This window comes from Acinonyx jubatus, chromosome A1 (genome assembly GCF_027475565.1).
Source record: "Acinonyx jubatus isolate Ajub_Pintada_27869175 chromosome A1, VMU_Ajub_asm_v1.0, whole genome shotgun sequence".
NCBI classification, from domain to species: Eukaryota; Metazoa; Chordata; class Mammalia; order Carnivora; family Felidae; genus Acinonyx; species Acinonyx jubatus.
This window is the reverse complement of record NC_069380.1, coordinates 204,337,234-204,358,078: the sequence shown is the minus strand read 5'-3', so window position 1 is coordinate 204,358,078 and position 20,845 is coordinate 204,337,234. Positions and strand designations below refer to the sequence as shown.

At 36.2% G+C, this 20,845-nt stretch overlaps 1 long non-coding RNA gene and 1 pseudogene across 1 annotated transcript; one reads left to right on the top strand and one right to left on the bottom strand.

Moving 5' to 3' along the window:
- Nucleotides 1-800: 800 nt before the first annotated feature.
- LOC113603260 (uncharacterized) lies at nt 801-14,727 on the top strand. Its single transcript, XR_003424834.2, has 4 exons — nt 801-1,236; nt 13,559-13,695; nt 14,069-14,220; nt 14,324-14,727. It is a non-coding gene; the product is annotated as an uncharacterized LOC113603260 (long non-coding RNA).
- A 332-nt stretch (nt 14,728-15,059) lies between these two features.
- LOC106970887 (thioredoxin-like protein 1) lies at nt 15,060-19,640 on the bottom strand (annotated as a pseudogene).
- Between the last annotated feature and the right edge of the window lie 1,205 nt (nt 19,641-20,845).

The following is a 20,845-nucleotide window of genomic DNA, read 5'->3' as shown; positions in this document are numbered from 1 at the left end:
CATACATTAATGAAATGTAGCATTTGTAATGTAAAACAAAGACAATGTTAATAAATTATAATACCACTCCTCAAATCTCCCCAAACACATGTGCAGCTCAAGTTTTAACAATTGGTCATTCAAGGGAACTAGTAATTATTTATTATTTAATGTGACTGGATGATGGTAAAAAAATGACAGCAGTTGTCTTTTTCATAAATTAAATAGCTATAATAGGAAAATTTAAAAATTCTACAGTTATTTCACTCAATCTGTTTCACTGCTCTTTGCTGTGTGTGTGTGTGTGTGTGTGTGTTCAACACAACATCCCTAAAGAGATATTGGATAATCTCTCTTTAAATATCAAGGATAGGGGCACCTGGGTGGCTCAGTTGTTAAGTGTCCGACTTCAGCTCAGGTCACGATCTCATAGTTTGTGAGGTCAAACCCTGCGTTGGCCTCGGTGCCCACAGCTCAGAGCCTGGAGCCTGCTTTGGATTCTGTGTCTCCTTTTCTCCCTGCCCCTCTCCTGCCTGCGCTCCGTCTCTCTTTCTCTCTCTCTCAAAAATAAACATTAAAAAAATTTAAATATCAAGGATATATTATGGAAAACATCCACAGGGACTCTGAGGAAAGACTATATTTTTTCTAAATTTAAAATCATTTGACCATTGGTGTTTTTATCTTCTCTTTTAATACTCTTCTTATTCGGTGTTCTAAATATCACTCTCCTAGTCATTTTGACGCCATATAATTATATAATTGTTTAGAGTTTACTCTAAGAATGACAAATGTATACTTATTTTTCTCAGTTTGTTTAGAATCAATATTTTATCACTTAATTGGAATATGGAAATGTTACCACTAAGATTTCTCTCCTTTATGCTTCAGCTGTGTTTTGTATTACCTCTACGTACACGAAAACTCCCATCAGAGAATGGTCTATTTTGTACTTTCAACAAACCCGAACACATTTTACAAACTTCAAGAGGAGAAAAACAAAGTATTATATACACCTAGATATTTTCCCTTTGTTTCTCTTTCTTCACTCCTGATGTTCCAAATTTCCTCCTGGTATCATTTCCCTTGGATCTGAAGAACTTCCGTTAGCAATCTTCTGAAGCAGGGCTACTGCCAAGAACTACTTTCAGTTTCCTTTCATCTGAGAATGTGTCTAATTCCCCTTAAGTGCTGAAGGACATTTCACCGATACAAGATTCCAAGTTGATGCTTCATTTCTGATGCCACTTCCTTCCGGTAAGGCACAGATTGGGGGTGAGCCCAGGATGTCACAAACGGCTTGACAGTGTGGTCTTCCTGAGTGCCTCCTCTTTATTACCTCCCAAGAACTTTCCAGTTCCAGCTCTTTGCAAACTTCCAACCAGAAAACTGCCCTCTCCCACCCTGTCCTGGGTTACACACATCAGGGCAGAGAGAAAAGGAAAACATTAGCACAGCAGGTCTGATGACACCTTCTTGAAGCCACAGCTGGATTGAAGGAGACGACACTTCCCGGCCCTCTAGGTTTTGACTGGTTTCTGCCTGGCCAGTTGTACTTTATGGGGCTTATTTTAGGATTCAAAATACTGTATTGTACATAGGAAGCGTGCTACCTTCTTATTCGTATGTTTACCATATACTTCGATGTTTGTAGTGTTGTGTACTGGAAGGGCCACTTGTATTTCCAGGACAAGTTACAGTATATGCAAACTTTGTTTTTCCCCTTCAAGGAAAGAATGTTTTTCTCCAAAGAAAACTTAATAGCAATTAAAAAACAAAGGGGAGGAAAATCTCTTGCCACTACAACTCCTCCAAAAGTAATAGAGGAAAAGAAGGGGAAAGAATCCAAGAAGTCTCCCCAACTGTCTCTGAGTTTTAGGAATTTCTTTTTCAGTTTCTTGAGTTAGAACATTTGTCTTCTTCACACTGCTTATTCTGGATTGTGCGATGTGCTGAGTCCTGGCTGGGGCACACCTGGGCAGAAGGAAATGGCAAACACACAGTTGGCTCAGTGGTACTTTGAATTTTGATTCTTCCCCAATCTGTCTTCTTATATTTACTTCTTAGAGTTCTCAAATAGCTGGCCATGCATTTTGTCCAGGTTACAATTGAGTTCAGTGGAAGATAAAGGGGTGTTGACGCCATTGTACGCAGGACCAAAAGTCTGTAACTTACATTTTAATTCTACTGATGGTATCTTTCTCTGTAAAAACCGTCTTTTGTTTTTACATTTTAAGCAAATAAATCTTAAGCAAATAAGTCTATCTTCTTTATGACTTCTGAATATGCTATTAATGTACGTTTCCATCACAATTTTAAAACATGTTCTCTTTTATTTTCTCCTAATTCATTCATAGATTTACAATACATGTTAATCTATCCATACTATATTATATTATTTTTTCCCTTTCATAGGTAGTAAGTTGCAGTAATAGATTTTCCAATGTTGAACCATGTTTGTATTTGGGGGAATGAACTCACTGTGTCCATGATAAATTATTCATTCAACACATTATTGTTTAATTATTATATATAATATATGAGTGAGGTAGGTTTATAATTTCCCTTTTGTTTATGCTATTATCTTGTTTTTTTAATAAGAATTATGCTAGACTTTTAGAGTGGTTTAGAAAACAGACCATTTTTTGTTATATTAAGAATTCTGGGCATTTTAAACATTGGATGTGTCCTTATTATCCTTTGTTATTTTAAGAATTCTGGGCATTTTAAACATTGGATATGTCCTTATTGCTCCTTCTCCTCCAACATAAAATACAATGTATGGAATATAGTAACTATTCAAGAAATATATGTTCACAGACAAAAGAAAGGATGAGTGTAAGAATAAATGAATCCATTTATTTTTAAATTACCTTGGAAATTATATCCTTTGGAAATATAGCCATCTTACCGGGTTCATAGAACGATCAAGTACTCTGCATGGTATTAGATTCCAGAGAAATAAAAGACATTTCTGACCCTTCAAAGAGTTTCAGTGGCTTCTTAAAGATCCTAAAAATTTGCTCCCTAACTACTTATGTGCCCCTATAAAACAATAAACTAATTGATGCAATAGATACAATAACTAAATAAAAATATATTCCCAAATCATAAGTAGATTACTTATAAATATTTTTCATGCATTTTATTTCTTAAATTTCATCTATCCACTGACTTTTATTAGGTAAGCTTTATTATGTTAGACAATAAGCTTCATTCTCAAATAGGCTGATATAAAAATTAGGAATATAGAATACTCTTGATAAAATATAAAAGAAAAATAATTATCTGTTAAAATATCAATTATACCATCCTAATTATGACTAATAAATTTAATCAGCTAAACATTTTTCTTTAATCCTATATTGCCAAATAGAAAATAAATAGGAATAACGTAAAAATAATATGAGACACTGGTAATTAATGAGTTTCTTATGTGAGAATAATTTTATAGCTATGATGCAGGTAATAATACCAAGAAAAATCATTATAAGCATTCTCCAAAATTCATATTAAACCTGAAAAGCTATGGCAGCTTACTCAAATCTTTAATATTTTTTAAAAAGCTAATTGAATATTTTTCTTCTGTGTGTTCTTTTCATAAACTCTTTGGTTTCTTCCTGGAAAATGAATTCTGACAGGGAAAAATCAAACACTCTCTTCATAGCCAGGCAAACAGAAACAAATGAACTAAATGGAGTCAGTTACACAGAAGTTAACTTTATAATGTCCTATAATAGCTACCGAAAGTACCAAACAGGGCATGAATGGGCAGTTTCTTCTCTAATCTCTGAACTTTCCTTGAAAAAGAGTTGGGCAGGATACAATGTGTGTGGTGTGGTAGAGTGTCTTGCCTCAATGTAGCTGTCAATGTAACTTCCTTCAGAGGTATGTCTCAAAAAGAATAGTGTACCATCAGTGCTTGCAAAATAAAGTTGAACAGATCCTCTGATAAAAGCCGTTAGTTGAGATGATTGAGACAGACTCATACAGCTATCCAGCTGCCAAGGCCTCAGAGTCCTGTGGGAAAAATAAATACCAGAAACTTCAGAGAGGGGATGCTGGAAATGATTGTTCATGAGCCTCCCTTGGGAGCGGCAGGTAGTAGTCTGGCCAAAGAGCCATTATTGCTTAGAATTCTCTGGCTTTCTCTGCTCTAGGAGAATGAATCATCTTTGACATCTTGGGCAAAGGTACAGATTGTAGATATTCCTTCTGGCACTCACTGAAATCACTGTTTCCCATGAGGAAATGGATAGGGTTAGAGACACAGTTCTGGAAGCTACTAAAGTTTAAAGGTCATAACTTCTAAACCTGTTCTGGTCTTCATATTTCTAGATAATGTCCCTCTTCTCCACCAAGGAGAATTTATGGGGCCATCTGAACTTCTTCAGTCTCCTATCACCCAACTGGTCATAAGAGGTCCACCCTAGATCTTCCTTTAGTGTGTGTGTGTGTGTGTGTGTGTGTGTGTGTGTATGTGTTTTATGGTATTTCTGAAGAAAGCCAGCTGAAAGTGCAACTGTGGAACCTGGGAAAAAATGTGTTTGGTTTTAGCTATACACCCCAGGTACAGCATCTGCCAGAGATAATTTTGACTCTAACAAGAAAACTATGACTGCCACATACTTGATTCTTAACATATACAATATCTTGTGATGATTCTTGTATTTCTGCCTTAAATGGACTTTATGAAAAAGCCATTTTGGAGAGTGCAATCTTTGAGATTAGTAAGATTTAACTAAATAAATATCAACAGTTAAAACCATTTTTGATCAAAATCCATTCAAATAAATTCACACATAGGGGATGTAGTAAGCCTCTTCTTGACAATTCTGGTAACAGTTATGCCCATATATTTCTGGACTGTGTTCTAAAAATTGACTTTGCATAACCATTGGGAGGCTAAGGGGGAATTTTGCATATGATTCTTGTGAGCATTTAAGTCTTTAATTATTCTGCCTATTACCTCATTGTAAAGTAGTCTACTTATATTCCTTGATATCCTTAAAGTCCTTGCATGTAGATGGTCGTCCACTCTCTAATTAGTTGCTTTTAATCTGTGAAGGGTTGGGATAAGATATGACCAAAGTTGTTCAGATTGTATGTAAACTAAGAATAACTGGGTTCTGAATGAAAATCTGAGAAGGTATCCAAGACACAAAATATATCTGTTTAAGTGCTTAATATTTGGCATTTAATTTGGCTATTTTTTTCTTGTTTGTTCTTAGCAAACAAGCAATTTTATCTACCCAGATAAGAAAATTTCCAGGAACTGTAAAGTATCACTGAATTGGAGTATTCTACTTGTATTTGATTTTTATGTATATTTTTCTAATCTACCATTTATGTTTAGATCCCTAGAGCTGGAGGGGTTTTTTTCTTGCATCTTTGATAGTTTATTCCCAGTAGTTGAACTCTTAATAAGCTCTATAAGTTTGGTGAATATATGAAAATAAAATAAAATAAAATAAAAATCTATGAGTTCCGTCTGTAAAAAATAAAGCTTTGTTTTAAACATTCATGATGCAGGATGACTACTTAAATGCTATCATAGTGATTAGTCAGCAGTGTGTTCAGAAGTAAACTCATCTGAGTTTCATTCTTGTCTCAGGCAGAAGTGAAAATGTCTTGTACCAATGGTGAGTCAGCCTGACTTATCCCTCTTCCCTCAGCCCGCACACTCACATATGAGCAGGTGCTGATTAAGTAATGTTCTAAAGTTTTGAAAGAATAAAATCAATTACTAATTTGTCAATTTGAGATGATGAATTGCAACTCGGTTTTATAAGTCGTTTGCTAATTGCCCACCTAACATTCAACTTCAAACCATTTTTGAGAAAGTTTTGTCATCTACTGAAAGCAAATTTCAATTGTGCCTTTCTTTAATGCTGAAGCTCTAAGCTCTAAAATCTAACGTAAAATGTCTAGGTCTCTTCATTTTCTTTTTCTTCTAAGACAAACAAGTTGTCTTAGGTGATCTCTTCCTCCTTAGATTGTGTTTCCTTATCCCCTTAAACAGTCAGGAGGAGAGTGAGAAATTCAGTTTATCTTGTGAGCCAGAAATTTATACATGCGTAATAAAACAATAACTTACATTTTTTTTCAAAGCAGACTTTATCCTTTAAATTGTTACCATGAGTTTTCAGAAAAACAATGACTAGATGGAAGCCAGAATTTTTACTTCTTTGACTTGTTGATTCATCTGCCTCCATGACACAGGCCAAATATCTGACCCAAATATTCCTTCATTTTCATCACCCAGGGAATTTTAGAGCAAGAAGTAAACTAATGATGGAGATCATAGCATCGAGAAACCCATAAAAATTAAAGTTCCCTGTGGAACATCCACACCTGAAGTTATATGGCTGTATACAGGGACACTAAATGTTGAGGTGTAATATGATTCTTTAACCTGCCTCTAACAAGAATTCTGCAGCCTCTTTCTTGGGCTTTCTTCATGCTCACCTGTGTTTAGAAACATGTAGAGATTCTGGGGCACCTGGTTGGCTCAGTCAGTTAAGCATCCGACTCTTGGTTTTGACTCAGGTCATGATGTCACAGTTTGAGCATGCAGCCAGCTCCACATTGGGCTCCATGCTGATGGTGCAGAGCCTGCTTGGGATTCTCTCTCTCCCTCTCTCTCTCTCTGCCCCTCTCCCAATCACTCTCTCTGTCTCTCTCTCAAAAATAAATAAATAAACTTAAAAAAAAGAAAAGAAACATGTAGAGATGCTGTATTGAATAAGTCAGAGGAGTTAAAACAACTCCTATGAGAAAGAGAGACAGCCCCTGGGAAAGAATAAAATACATTTGGAGGGACGAGAAAAGAACAAGGTAGGGAAGATTTTTAAAAATCCATGCAGATTGTGTTTAGGGAGAGAAAAAGAATATGAATGAACAGATTGACATGTAACTTTTATTCTGTGTGACTTTTTTTTTTAGAGTAAGATAGTGAAGGAGAGTGTTAGAAATATTATTTGTATTATAAATATAAACATTATTGTCTTTTGGAAACGTACTGCCATTCAGACTTCCTTAGAATTAGTTGCAAACAGGAGAATGGTGTGATATTTAAAGCACAGGCTCTGAAACCAGATTGTCTTGTATAAACCCTGGTTCTCCTATTCTGTCTAAACTTGAGCAAGTTACTTAACCTCGCTTCCTCAGTCAGTGCATCTGTAAAATAGAGGTAATAATAGTATGCACCTTATAAGGTTTGAGTAATACATGAGCTAATATATGAAATATATGAAATATAGAGTACCCCTTGGTGTGTATGTGTATGCGTGTGTGTGTGTGTGTGTGTGTGTGTGTTTAGAGATCAAAACAATATTAGTTTTTTAAAAATATATAAATTTGCATTTATATGTATATTTTTAAATCTGATACTGTGTGAAATGGATAGTTAGGTAGAATCAAGTCTCATATAAGTTATAAATAATGCCAAAATATATTCTTTAGAATACTTAAAAGCTACTGAAATAGTTATCTATTAGATTTTTTTCTTTATCAATACAACTCCAGAAATACTTTTTAAACCAACTTTCTTAGAAAAAAACAAAAAAACAAAACAAAAAACCAAAAGATCTTTTAAATCCCAGTTATTCACGATATTCACTTATTTGAAAGTCACTATAACCATGGCCCAGACTGGTGAATTTCTATGTGAAGTGTTAGCAATTCAACCCCACTGACACATTAAAATGAAAGGGCTCCAAGTACCACTGAGCTTCTTATTTTTTAGTGAAAAATTGGAGACCAAAGAGAGTAAGAGACTTGTACAAGTTCAAATAGCTAACTTGTCAGAACAGCATGTGACAATTGACTCTGGAGATAGGCCAAGAAACTAGACTCACAGGACAAAAATTAGGAATCTAGAGGGTCCTTAGATTAAGCAAACACTCAAAATTCAGGAATACTCAAGAGGATAGGGAGAAACAATGAAAAAAATCCAAATAGAAACCATAGGGACATGAGTGACAAGGGGAACTTGAAATTGGCGCAGCTGTGACTCAGCTAGGAAGCTCTTAACGTGGTCAAAGTGAGTGAGGTATTGTCCACAGAAAGGACCAGTCCTGACAAGGTAGGCACTACAGGGAAATGGGAAGGGGTGCGGGATAGGATGGGTGGCTGAGTAGCTGAACAAGGGCCTGAAACTGTAGGTATTTTTCTGGGAAATTCTTGGTGATAAATCAATATTTGGAAACTCTGAGGAAAACTGTGTTGCATGAACACTATTATTCACAACTGAACCAGTTCCTTCTCTTACCTACTTATCACACAACAAATGTAACCACTTGTTTACCCATTTGAATGTAATCTAGATTATCAGGGACAAAATAATATCTTCCTTCTAATAGAGGTCCATGTGAGAAGAGAGGTGTTAATTCAAATGTAGCATATTAGAATAGAGTAGGCTAAATTTATTCTTTTTACAGACAGTGCTTATCAGAAGTCATAAGACTCAAGAGACATAACAGAATCTCTAAAGCTCTAATACATGCCCAAATAAGAGCAGTAAAACTCTTATTCTTTGTTGAGTCTTTAGAGATGATGAACTCTTGAACTCTCAAAACTTATTTTTGACAAGAATTTTTAACTGATGCTCAGATCACCCTAGAGTGCAATGGGAAAGAGAAAAACCACAAGAGCTTTCCTTTTCTCATGAGGCACATGATGTACACTTCAGGCTACCACAGGGCAGTGGGCTATCACTAAACACTCAAGACTCGGATGAGAATTGTACTAACCTTTCCAATTTTAGTGGACCTTAATGGGCTATTTGCACAATAATTTACTGCTGAAGATAATTCACAGCCCACACAATTCTACTTAAAGCCCATCCTTCAGTGTCTGAAGAATTATGACTTTGTTCTTTAGCTTTAATTAGCTGGCAAGGCAGGAAGGTTAATGACATTGGTGCACATTATTTGCAGCTATAACTATTTTGTTCTGACAGAAGATGTACAGAAAGAAAATTCATCATATCTCAGTGAAAACACTTAGCCAAAAGCATGGAGGAGATGTTGTCTAAGTATTAGATAGGTTGGAGATTGGATTAAAATACTTAATGAAATTATGCATCCTTAATCTTTAGTTGTAGTTTTCTGAGAGACTGTGATAAATTTGTCTAACCCTTTAAAATTGTAACCATAACAGTAATAACCCCAGTTTTCTGATCCATGAGTAGCAAGTTTATGCATATACCTGGACTTATGTGACTGTATGCAGGGATGGAGAATTTGAATATTCCCCACTCTTGCATGCCAGGTACAGCCTGACACAAGGTCCCTACTCTGGCATTCTCTAGTTGGCACTGCTTAGGACAAGACCGAGGGACATTTATATTCTTCTCAAAGGGCTTGTCCTATAAATTGCCTATTTCTATGAAAAAGAGACTGGAAAATGTCAGAATCTACAGCAATGGAAAAGAATGCAGAAAATGGCAAAGAAAACCTTCTCTCTCTTTGACCTTGGAGAGAGCGTGTACTCCAAATATAAAGAAGAAATAAGTACAGAACACCACTAAATATGTTTTTATTTAGCATCCTGGAATTATTGCCTAAAATATGGCCAAATTCTGGAGGCTTACTGAATCTTTTCTGCAACTGTTTTTGGTAGTAAGTATGTAGTCTTGATAAGACTAACATTATGCGAACTATGTCAAAACTGCTATACTTCCTTGCGAAAGGGATAACGTTACTTTTTTGACTTCTTTAATCTTTAATCCCTAGCAAGTACCTGTTAACATAGTCATACCCAATGTATGCATGTGTGTGTGCACATACATAAATATAAATGTAAATACAAATAGTAACTGATTTATTTATTTACCACATTCAGATTAGAGAACTGATGTAGTACTTTACATTTTACAAAGTGCTTTTCATGCATACTTAAATTTATGCTTCATTGGAAAACTGCTATAGAGCACACCTATTCCCTGAAACTTCAAGAGACCCAATGACACAGTAAGAAATAGAACTTACAGGTACTTAACTACGGCTTAGCAAGAATTTCCTTATTGGAAATAGGGTGGATGCTTGCATAATGAAGTTACACACCTCCATCATCCACATCCATCCCCACCATCTTCGGTTCAAGTACATCTTGAAGTTTACATCTGCAGTGTACGTAAACTACAGCTGGGAATCCTCTGAACTGACAGATTTTCAATCTACCTGATGAGCCCACTAAACTTTGGGCAGGTTTTTGGTAGGAATAAGGGGAGATGACAGAGAGCATGGCCACTCATTTGTAGCTTTGATCTGGTATATATCTTTGATTATATGTTTTTGGTTTGGTTGTAAACCAAAGAGGAAATGACCCTGTATCTGAGTGATCATTCCACCCAGTCCTCAAACCTAAATTAGCTGTTGTGGTCTGTTCTGGTTCAAATGCCCAAAGTATTCTAATGTGAATGGTTTCTGTTTTGACTTAACTTACAAAACTTCTTCTTTATGGCATCTTTAGGTAAACAAAGTTTTATTTTGTGTATTTGATGGAGAGAGTTCTTGAATTATTATTATTGAGGATTTATGGAACATCTCTTACAACCAAGTCAATTCCTGTGAAGAATTTTCTGTGAAGAAGAGAATTTTCTGTGAAGAAGATTTCTGTGAATTTTCTGTGAAGAAGATTTCAATTTTCTGTGAAGAAGAGAAATGAGGAATGTAGTTGTTATGGGCTGAATTTGGCCCTTCATCTCCAGAATTCATATATTAAGGTCCTAACTGAGCCCCAATACCTCAGAACATGATTATGGTTTGGAAATAAGATCTTTGCGGAGGTAAATAAGTTAAAATGAGATCACTAGATTGGGCTCTAATCCAATATGACTGGTGTTCTTATGAGATTTGGACATAGAAGATTTGAACATAGACACAGACAGAGGGAAGACGATGTGAAAACATCCATCTACAAGGACATAAAGAGGCCTAGAACAGATCCTCCTTTCATGACCCTCAGAAGAAGCCAACCCTCTGATACCCTAATCTTGAACTTCTAGCTTTCAGAACTGTGAGAAAATAAATTTCTGTTGTTAAAGCTACCCAGTCTGTGGCTTTAGCAACCTTAGCAAGGTTTAGTTATAGCAACCTTAGCAAGTAATACCACTTCACATATGATTCTAATTCACTAAGATCTTGCATTTATTTCTATATCCATGGATATGAGATGAAAAGAAATAAATTTAGGCTACTTAGCATTTTAAATACATATATAATGAAACAGCTTCCAATTTTAATAGCATCCTTGTGCTATTGGAGAGGAGTGGGGGAGTTTGTTTTGTTTTGTTTTGTTTTCTGTTACCAATCAGAAGATGATTTCCAGAATGATTTTATTTTTACATGCAAAACATACTTAACACAATTTTTGGACCACATAATTCAGTAAGCACTGTTCCCTTTCTGCTCTGTTTCTCTACTACATGGTTTTCCAAAACGTCAATACATAGGTAGAACCTGGGAAGAATCAACCAGCTAATATAATTTATCTTGAAGCTTTTGTTAATTTTACCTTTCAGTGACCCTGTCCATCATTTTGGTAAGCTCTGTCCAAATTACTAATGCTCTTAGATTTAGTTACGAAGGTATGGCTCTGGCTACTGAGATATTGTCAGTTCCAAGTCACATTGTTCTTGACCTTTCACTTGTCTGCCAAAAGTTACATGTCCTAGTGCCCATTTTTTCAGGGGTATCTTATGGGGTAAATTTGCTATCCTATAAAATGTATGTTTGCTTCTGCATGTTTATTTCTTCATTCCGTAGACAATTATAACTTAATGCATATTGTAATTTTCATGTAATACAAAAAAAAAGATTCCTTATTCTAGTTCTACCCATAATGGCAAAAAAAGGATATTTTGGAATTAATGGATTTTTTGTTAGTTATAATATCACATTCATATTTGGTTAAAAGTTTTCTGAATACCCATTATGTATTAGACATAGAATTTTAATACCCATATCATATATGTATTACAATCCCTATTTTACAAGAGGGTAGAAAAAGGTTTAAAGGGAGGTAGTAATCTGTCCTAAACCACAGAGTTGATAAACAGTGAAATTGATATTCAAACCCAAATTCTGACCAGGTTTTATTATTATTATTGTTGTTGTTGTTAATTTGCTGCGGTTTCCCATTTTGATATCCCAATGTGTTTATCAATGTTAATAGAAAGAAACCAGGGGAAAGAATGGAGAAAATATTAAAACCAAGTATGAATTTTCTTTTCTATATTCCATCCCCTGTTCTGTCCTTGAATCTCTGGGGAGAAACACAAAAATTGGTTTGAAGCCTAAGAATAGGCAATAATATTTTGGCAAGAAATAGCAGGCATCAGAAGGCTCTAGTTGTAAACAGGAGGTCCCGGGTGCTTCCACAGGATAAATGCTGTTTAAAGTACACATCAATGTAATATCTGGACAGCATTCTAAAAACAGAGCCACCTATTTAAACTCCCTCAGTCAAACAAATATTTCATCTCAACACTTTGCTTACTTGAAAGAATATGCAAACTTACTTGAAGAGGCTACATGTTCTAAAAAATAAAAGAAAACATGTACACAGAATTTCCCTTTGAGCACATCATTGATTTTTCTAGATGTCATCCTGAAGGAAGTAAAAATTATTACAACTCACGGGCAAAAGCATACTTGACAAATGTTAAGCTTCTAGTTTGAGGTTGGGAAAACTCTATCTTACCACATCTGAACTGCATAAAAGGACAAGTCAGCAAGACTAACCTGTTTTTTACTTATTTTTTATGCTTACTTATTTATTTTGAAAGACAGAGAGAGAGAGAAAGCATGAATGGGGAGGGGCAGAGAGACAGGGAGAGAGAGAATCCCAAGCAGGCTCCATGTTTTCAGCACAGAGCCTGATGTGGGGCTTGATGTCACAAACTGTGAAATCATGACCTAAGCTGAAATCAAAAGTCAAATGCCCAACTGACTGAGTCACCCAGGCACCCCCAAAGTTACCTTTAAAAATACACACACACACACACACACACACACACACACACACATCCTTTCGGAGATTTCTAATTAGATATATTTTTCCTAGAAGAGGTTTATATATATATAATGTATAAATACCAGCTAATCAAGGAAAGAGCAGGATAAAAAAAAAAATGGGTGTTCTGGTTTAGGCTTAGTAGCTGTATGCCTGGGACATCAGAGTGATCATCTATATTTTCAGTGGGACTGACAAAATAACCAATTTTAAGAATGTTTCTAGCAATAAAACCATTTTTTTAAAGTTTTTATTTTTATTTATTTTGAGAGAGAGAGAGGGTAAGGGGCAGAGAGAGAGGAAGAGAGGGAGAATCTCAGGCAGGCTCCACACTGTCAGCACAGAGCCCCACATAGGGGTCAAACTCATGAACTCTGAGATCATGTCCTGAGCCAAAACCAAGAGTCGGATCCTAACCAACTAAGCCACCCAGATACCCCAGTAAAACCATTTTAATACCCCAGAAAACCTACATGGATTTCTATAAATATATAAAATGTGTATGATAACATACAATATATATCTTTTTAAATTTCATATATATATTCATTTTCTATAGATGCAGAGTTGCTTTGTCTGAGCTGAACTGCAGGTGTGAGGCCTGGTTGCTTCACTGTCTTCTCAGGCTCCCAAGAGATTATTGATGACCACAGTTTGGAAACCTCTCAACCTTGATCATTCCTTGATGTCTTCTAGGTATGGAAATTACCTTTGCATTCCTCAAATGTGTAGCCAGCCAGTATATTAGCAAATAAATGAGCTTTAGTAAGAAGACCACTGCATACATCAGACATGGCAAGAACATTTAATTCCAGGGATAATTCTTTCTAATCAATGGGTTAAGAATAATGAGAATGCTATGACAAATTTATTGTATTCTGCTATGCATCTACGAGTTGAAGTTGTACACATCTGTGTACACATTCGCAATTCCCAGCATAGTCACTTGTATACATTATATTCAAAAACTCCCATGAATAGAAAAATGTGGTGATAGTAATATTGCAAAATAATAACTGAATGTTTTTCTCTTCTGTTTTTTTAACATTTATTCATTTTCGAGAAACAGAGTATGAGTGGGAGAGAAGCAGAGAGAGAGGGAGACACAGAATCTGAAGCAGGCTCCAGACTGAGCTGTCAGCACAGAGCCCAACACAGGGCTCGAACCCACGGACCATGACCTGAGCTGAAGTCAGACACTTAACTTACTGAGCCACCCAGGTGCCCATTTTGTCTTCTGTTCTATCAGCAAAAGTATATCTATGAAAACTCATGACTTTGGATGAATAAGTTCTAATTGTTCTGTTTTTTCCTGGAAGGAGAGCATAGTTTAAAGAAGTCTGATAAATGGTATGAGAAAGGAGTCCAGTGTTAGAGACCAAAGGGATGCAGCCAGAAGAAAAAAAAAAAAAGGTGGGCTCTAGAGCATCAACTATGTAACTCAGTCACAGCACCGGATAATTCATTGATGACTGCACCTCTCTTGGGGAAAGTATTTTCAATGATATCCTTTGAAAGAGACAAGAAATCCTTACAGAACGAGGACAAACCTGGATTGAAATTCCAACTTGGTTATTTGCTACAAATGTACTGTGATTCTCAATTTCTTTATAATAAAATGATGAGTGTATCAACTATCTAGTTGGATTGTTGAAAGTATCAAAAATAATGCAAGAAAAATGCTTGCCACATGGTAGGTGAATGGTAGCCAACATCATTGGTCTTACTTTACACGGTCTTGGAAAATGCTGAACAGAAATCTATTTCAATTGATAAATGGTAAATTTGAAAATGAGAGTGAATGGAGGTAAGCATTTCTTGTGTAATATTCATTTCCTATTGTATCCATTCCTCATGTTAGCACTTACAACTTTGCCCCCCACCCCCCGTCCCTCTTACCTTTACTGATCTAAACCTCCCCATTCCCAGATATGAAAGATTTGGGGAAAAGGAGGGCCTAAAAAACAAAAGAAAACAGAGTTTTTTCTTTCAAAATAAGCCAGGTCCTGTGAAGTAAACTGCTGAGAAATATCGACTTTATGCTCTATCTTATTTCTTACACCATGCTTTAAAAAGTAATAAATTGTTTATTGTGAAATTTGTTTCTTGGATGAAAGAGAACGATCTCTGCTCTCAGCGTGCATAAATTTAGGATTGGGAACTACATGCGAAATCTTTAATGTTCTTGTGAAATAGGTCATCACCACACTTGACAATTAAAAAGTTACCTCAGATTGGGGGATGGGTGGGAAGGCAATACAATCCTTGTCATGAGTTATCAGTGCTACTTAGATAGTTCTTTGTCAGTCCCACATTTAGATAACTGATTTGAGTCAAATTTCCCAGTTGTGCAATTTAGAGTCATTCCTGAAATCTCATATGGAGTGAGGGGAGGGGGCTAGACATTTTAGAAAAAAATAAAACTGAAACTGAGCTGAGAAATGTAGGGTACTCTCAAGCTTGTAGATTCATGTCCTTCCCCAAAGAAGTGCTTCTGCTCCCCCAGGATGTATCCCCATAGAAATCCTTGGGCTCACTTCATACATCATAGGACCCCCTGGAAGGAGATCTGAGTAGATGCTCTTTTGGGCATCCTGTTTCTGATTAAGAAGAACATTCGTCTGATTCCTTACTCTTTTGATTACATTCTATCTCCTACAAATTCCACCTTTCTGCTCAGAATATTCAGTGGAAAACTGGGAAGAGTCTCTTAGAATGTATGAATCCATAGTTCAGAAATATCCTTTCACATGGGATTTTCATGCATTTTCCATTGTCCCTCAAATGTATGAAGGGGCAGTACTCATGGTTATCAGTGTGGACACGATGTCCCAGAATGTGTGGGTCCAGCCACTGCTGGAAGATACCATAGCTGTGTATTCTTGTGCCCTCATTTCACACAGAACATCAACCCATTTCCAGCTGCTTAGAAGAAACTGTTACCACCACTCATCACTGCCTACTTCTTTGTTATCAGTCACCTAAACTGGAATTTCAGAGAAATCTTCCAAAAAAAAAATACTGCAAAATTGTTCTCCAATAAAAGTTTTCTATTGACCATCCAGAAACTGGATGGTTTCATCAGTTCTGCTAAGGGTCTCACCATCTCTCCAATTTTGAAAACTCTTTCCTAAAAAGAGGGGTGTTGGGAAACAATGCAAATTAGCCAATAAATCTTAAACTTGGGAGGCTAGCTATTGCTTTTTTTTAAGGTTAGAAAAAGTAGTGACTTTTATTTACCATTGCATTTATCAAGATTAGAATAAAAACACTAGTGATACCATCTGAAAAAAAAACAATGATTTGTTGGTAATTGCAATGAATGGAATATTGACAGTCTCTGAGGACAATCAAGAAATTATCCAGGAGCTATAGACCTGATAGCAATATGGTCTTTGGGTGTCTTTTGTGGCTTTTATTTTTCCAACTACTGGCTTAAAGTCATTCATATTTGTTGCCTGGATTCCAGTACCAATAAATGTAAGATATGGAATGACTGTTTCTTTATCTTGATTGTACTGAACAACTACAGCTACATTGTGAAGATTAATAATAATGCAGTAGGACAATGCTATTATCTTTAATATTATCCTCTGTTAGTTCCAGAGCTTGAGTTGATCACTTCTTTCTGCTTCTTCAAAATCCATAGATTGAAGTAGATTGATAAAAAATTTTTACATATTGGGGCACCAGAGTGGCTCAGTTGGTTAAGCTTCCATCTTTGGCTTAGGTCCGGATCTAGCAGTTTGTGAGTTCAAGCCCCGCGTCGGGCTCTGTGCTGACAGCTCAGAGCCTGGAGCCTGCTTTGGATTCTGTGTCTCCCTCTCATTCTCTCCCTCTCCCCCACTTGTGCTCTCTCTCTCTCTCTCTCTCTCTCTCTCTCTCTCAGAAATAATAAATGAATAAACTTTAAAAATTAAAAAATTTTTTTTGCATATTTAAGACCCTGACCATTACATGCCCCTTGCAATTTCATTGAATAGAGTTTAACAAGTTGCTTAAATGCTACAGTAATAAGTAGCTGTTCTTCACAATCAGATTCCAAGAAGGTCATGCCTTTTCAGAAACAGTTGTCCAACTCATACTCTTTGCTTTCATTAAGGCATGTGCAGCATATTAGAAGGCATTAAATCTATATAGCCTTTTGAAAGATCTGTGTCCTGTTTTTCTAAGTACTGCTTGATTTTTTTTCTTCTAATCCCACAGCATCACCTCCTTGATATTGGTCAATTCTCCCTTTGTTTTGAAAACACAGAAACGTTGGTGTTGCTGATATATTGCATTTGCAGCTGTTCCCTGACATTGATGCACATCGACTTCCAAGAAAACTGCTTGCGTATACTTGTTAACTCCTAGAACTGAATGCCGCACCCTCACATGGTGAACCTGACCGGGGTGAGTCTGGAGCCTGTGCCATGCAGTTCAGGCTGGAAATCTGGGTAGCTGCCCACTGGCTCCTCTGAAATATTTCCCAGAGAGCTCAGCAGGGCAGCTACCAAAAGCTGAAGACCCAGGAGAGGGAACAGGCTCTGGAAGGCTGAGACCTGTACAGAAGACGTGATGACCGAGGAGTCTTTCTCTGGACTCAATGCAGTCTGCCAGGGAGCAGAACTGCCAAGAGGGTGGGCATGGGAGAGGACAGGGAAAGGGGAGGGAAAGAAAGGCATGTAGCCAGGGTTTACTCAGGATACGGCAAGAGTGTGGTAGGCAGAATAATGGTCCCCCAAAGATGGCCCCATCCTAATCCTTGAAACCTGTGGATATGGCACCTAACATAGAAAGAGACATTGCATGGCAATGCAAGCTGGTGCAGCCACTCTGGAAAACAGTAAGGAGGTTCCTCAAAAAACTAAAATAGAACTACCCTATGACCCAGCAATTGCACTACAAGGCATTTATCCACAGGATAGAGGTGTGCTGTTTCAAAGGCACACATGCACCCCAATGTTTACAGCAGCACTATCAACAATAGCCAAAGTATGGAAAGAGCCCAAATGTCCATCAATGGATGAATGGATAAATAAGATGTGGTATATATACAATGGAGTATTACTCGACAATCAAAAAGAATGAAATCTTGCCATTTGCAACTACGTGGATGGAACTGGAGGGTATGATGCTAAGTGAAATTAGTCAGAGAAAGACAAATATCTTATGACTTCACTCATATGGGGACTTTAAGAGACCAAACAGATGAACATAAGGGAAGGGAAACAAAAATAATATAAAAACAGGGAGGGGGACAAAACAGAAGAGACTCATAAATATGGAGAATAAACAGAGGGGTACTGGAGGGGGTGTGGGAGGGGGGATGGCCTACATGGGTAAGGGGCATTAAGGAATCCACTCCTGAAATCATCATTGCACCATATGCTAACTAATTTGGATGTAAATTTTTAAAAAATAAAATTAAAAAAAGTAAAACTTAAAAAATAAAAAAGATACACTGTAAAAAATTAAAATAAAAGCAATGATCTCAGATTGGATTTTGGAGATAGAAACTGAAGCAGCTCATTCAAGATGTCACAGCCAACGCTATAAAATGTGAAATGGCTCAGAGCTGTGGAGTGAGTGACATGAATCATTTATGTACCAAATCTATGTAGCATGTTTGTATATGGCAGGTATTTTCTAGGTACTGGAAATAAAATTATCTGATTCAGGAAACTAATTGAATAAATAAGCAAATTTTATAGCAATGTGTGTGTAAGAAAGTGATAATGAGTGATATAGAGGAAAAGGGTAGAGACGAGAGAGTTCCAATGGGCTACAGGAGTCAGCTTGGGAGAAACTGCAGTGTTAAATGGGGAAGTAAGACAGTAATATACAATACACATTTGTTCTGGTTTTTCTGTTTAACATTTTTTCAAGCCTGGTGATTTTTAAAGTATATGCTCATTGTAAACATAAATTATAAGCCCCCTACTTTCATTGCATATTCCCACCCTCACCCCCGTGTTTTAGTCTGTATATGAAGCCATTATTAAGAATTTATTTTGGGGGGGTACCTGGGTGGCTCAGTTGGTTAAGTGTCCAACTTCGGCTTGGGTCACGATCTTGCAGTTCGTGGGTTCGGGCCTCACGTTGGGTTCTGTGCTGACAGGTCAGAGCCTAGAGCCTGCTTTAGATTCTGTGTCTCCTTCTCTCTACCTCTCCCCCACTCACACTCTCTCTCTCTCTCTCTCTCAAAAATAAATAAACTTTAAAAAAAAATTAAAGGGGCGCCCGGGTGTCTCAGTCAGTTGAGCATCCAATTTCGACTCAGGTCATGATCTCACAGTTTGTCAGTTCGAGCCCCATGTCGGGCTCTGTGTTGATAGCTCGAAGCCTGGAGCCTGCTTTGGATTCTGTGTTTCCCTCTTTCCTGCCCCTCCCCCATTTGTGCTCTGTCTCTCTGTCTCTCAAAAATGAATAAACGTTAAAAAAAATTTTTTTAATTAAAAAAAATTTACTTTTGTCTTTTCATAATTTCTTGTGATAAAATTATGCTACTTTTCTTGTGTTCAATTGCAATATATCTTGGAATCTCCCCATTTCAGAACATATATTTTTTTCTCGTTTTACACTGTAATATGAGAATTGTATAACATTAATGAATTTTATTAAACCAGTTTCATACTCATAGGCATTTAAATCATTCCACTTTTAAGACATACTTCAAATAAAATTGCAAGGAAAAACCTATAACATACCTTTGGAAAATTATGTGTCATGTATTTACGGAGTAGAATTGAAAGGTAAAGTGATTTATATTACAAAAAAATTTTTTTGATGGATAATCCCAACGATAGTACTGATTACATGTTCTCCCAAATGACAGTACAATTACATGTTAACCAATAGTATGTGAGGGTATTGGCTTCTTAAATGTATATATTGATTTTTTAAAGTTTATTTATTTTGACAGACAGAGAGAGTAAGCAGGGAGGGGCAAAGAGAGGTGAGTGGAGGGAGGGAATTCCAAGCAGGCTCTGTACTTTCTCGGGCCCTCGAGCTCTGAGATCATGCCTGAGCCAAAACAAAGAGTCAGACATTTAACCTAATGAGTTCCAGGAGTCCCTGACTTCTTAACTTTAACTGATACTTGCTATAACATTCTGATAGTCACTTAGATGTTATAATGTTCCAATATGATTAAAATTGTATCATCATTTTTATTTACATATCTTGAATTATAAGAGAGGTTAACTTTTTTTTTCATGGTTACTGGTCATTGGTATTCTATTTCTGATAAATCCTTTTTTTCCTATACTGTGATATCTCTTTATTAAGGAAATCAGCCTTTTTCAAATGTGTTGAAAATATTTCCCTGAATTTTCATCTTCCTTTTGCTATCTGTGGTATCTTATATTAAAGGGATAGTCTAGTTTGGGCATAGTCCAAATAGCCAATATTTTCTTGTATGGCTTCTTGGTTTTGAAACCTGATGGGTTTTGTTTTAAAAGGTCTTCCCATTCCAAGTTTACAAAAGATTCATTCACCATTCTTTATTACATGATTTAATTTTTAATGTTTTAATTATTTTCTCTATGGAATTTTGAGTTTTAAAAATTAAGTAGAGGCATTCTTATTTTTCTCCAAGTGCTAACCAGTTATTACAGACATCTTGTTAAATAACCTATCAATTTCTTAGTAATTTAAAATACTTACAATTTTTAACACATAACAAATTCCAAACATAATTACAATAATATTTCAGAATATAATATATTGCATTTATCTGTCTGGGTATTCTTACCTAAGATCATATTTTAATACATGTAGTTTTATGCTGGTTCTTTAAAAATAAAAAAATGGCAAAAAGACTTTCATTTTATTTTTTATAGTGGCTCTGGTATTTTTGCAT